Source organism: Aplysia californica, unplaced genomic scaffold (genome assembly GCF_000002075.1).
Source record: "Aplysia californica isolate F4 #8 unplaced genomic scaffold, AplCal3.0 scaffold00162, whole genome shotgun sequence".
In the NCBI taxonomy this organism is placed as follows: domain Eukaryota; kingdom Metazoa; phylum Mollusca; class Gastropoda; order Aplysiida; family Aplysiidae; genus Aplysia; species Aplysia californica.
The window spans coordinates 748,836-751,064 of NW_004797432.1; the positions used below are offsets into that span (position 1 = coordinate 748,836).

A 2,229-nucleotide genomic window follows, 5' to 3' on the forward strand; every position below is an offset into this window, starting at 1 on the left:
GGGGTGGAATAATGTACATTACGTTATATATGTGAGGCAGCGTGGTGAAATCAGGAGCTGGTCAAAATAATGGAAGTCAAGAAACTGGGATTTTTCTGCAGGTTTGGGAATTTTTACCGAATTTTTGGCAGCTATTTTCTCGCGAACTTTACCTCTAGAACCAGGCAACCCCCACCTCCTTCCATCGCCAATATCTTGACTTGTATTCAAGATAAATTAAATGTACAGTCCGTGCCGGCTATAAGCACGCCGGCTTAAAGCACATTTCGGACTCAAGCACGCTAAACGGCTCTTACCGAATTTTTGCTATATATAAATTACACACCTTTAAGCACGATAACTTCAGCTTCAAGCACGCTTCATTTACAAGACAGTCAATACTTTTATGATGACCCCTCGAAGTTTGAACACAGCAGTGGAGTGTGTTAAGAGAAACACAGAGAACGCAAGTGATGGAGACACACACTCACACGGGCGGAGAGGAAGGCAGAGAGATGCACACAGTCGCGCACGTGGACATAGGATCTAGTCTAGGGCAAAGTTACTTTAGTTACACACAGACTAAAAAATACAAAGAGAGTCAGGGAGACGAGAAAGGGCGGCTGGCTGCAATTTCACCTTTGACCCTCGTTATCCATTAATCCTGATTGTGTATCACACGCAAGGTGGGATGAAGGCGGTGGTATGAACGTGGCACAGCGGGCAGTGGTACGCACATGCAGTGTGTAGGCCTGGTGTGCTGTATCGTGACTGGCCGTCTGAATTAAGTTTTCATTTCCCATTCGACCACAAAACAAAAACAAACAAGCAAACAAAAACTACCATGGCAGGTAAAAATAACAGCGCACCCTTTTGCGGGACCGCTAAAGGCCTACTTACAAACAAAGAGAAATAGCACGGAAAATGTTCTACCTGAAAATCTCTGGATTATATCTACTTCGCACTCAAGCACGCTTCCGATTTAAGCACGCTTATGCTTTCTCCCGCTGACCGTGCTTAAAGCCGGCATGGACTGTATATGTTTTCATCAAAAGCAGGCAAATGGACAGGCTTTAGGATGACACCAATATAACTCCATATGCCCCAAAATTGATGAGCACCTGATTCCACTGCGTCATGACACATATGTTGTGCAACTGTTATGTAATGTATCGGGCCATACCCATGACGTGTAGAATAATATATATTACACAACACTTGTTGTGGCGTCGGTGGCCTAGTGGTTAGGCTCCCGGACTTGCAAACATAAGGTCGTGGGTTCGAATCCCCTCAGGGACCCAACATTGTGTCCTTGGGAAAGGCACTTTACACAAATTTTCCTCACTTCACCCAGGTGGGAATGGGTACCAGGCTATAGACAGCGAAAGATCTTGTCAGTTTGTTAGTGTTTGAGTGCTTAATCAGCTGCTTGCACTGTATGTTTTCCGGGAAGCTGAGAATGTTTCGGTCTGCCGGGGTAATAATATAGTGTAAAGCGCATAGAGCCTGCTGTTGAGCGGGCATATGCGCTATACAACTGTTATTTATTTATTATTGTTGTAATAGCTACGTAACCTGTCAGGATTTAGACAGTGCCTTCATTTAATCAGTAGAGTAGACACTTTTCGGTTACAGTGTACGAACGAAAGGCCGAAAAATAAAACAAAGAGCCCTTTCACGTATTTGTTTCTTCACTCTCTCTAAATCTGTTTGTACCCACAAACCGAACAATATTACAGGAGGAGGAGATTAGGGGGGTGAATAAAAATAAAATTATCTTTTTTTTTTTTAAAGTACTGGTAGCTGTTTTTACCCCCCATCAACACAATTTAGATCAATTCGGAAGCTGGCTTCTGCTGTCCCTGTCGTTTTAAGCCACAAAAATTCTGAAATTAGGCTAACTGAGCCCAAAAATGGGAAATTATGCAATTCTGTTAATTTAACAAAGAATGACAAAGGAAAATAATCAGAAATTATTCAAAACATGGTCAAATTTTGCTAAATTATGCGGGGTGCATAAACCACGGAGACAGCGACTCTAACTGTCAGGACCAACCCAGGCTGAGGGGTATACAGAAAGATCTAGATACTCTGTAAAATTTGCTTCCCCACTCAAAAATAGAACTCGGGTCTCCGGCGTGCGAAAGTGAAGTGGGTTCATTTCTGCTACATCAAAGATGCTGGTCTACCTGGGAGAAGGAGATTAATAACTCTCTCTCTCTCTCTCTCTCTCTCTCTCTGTCTCTAACA

The 2,229-nt window shown here is 43.1% G+C and overlaps 1 protein-coding gene across 1 annotated transcript in view; it reads right to left on the reverse strand.

The window, feature by feature from the left end:
* LOC101852765 (PC-esterase domain-containing protein 1A) overlaps positions 1-2,229 on the reverse strand; it is a 32,167-nt gene that overhangs the window by 13,672 nt on the left and 16,266 nt on the right. The window lies entirely within an intron of this gene.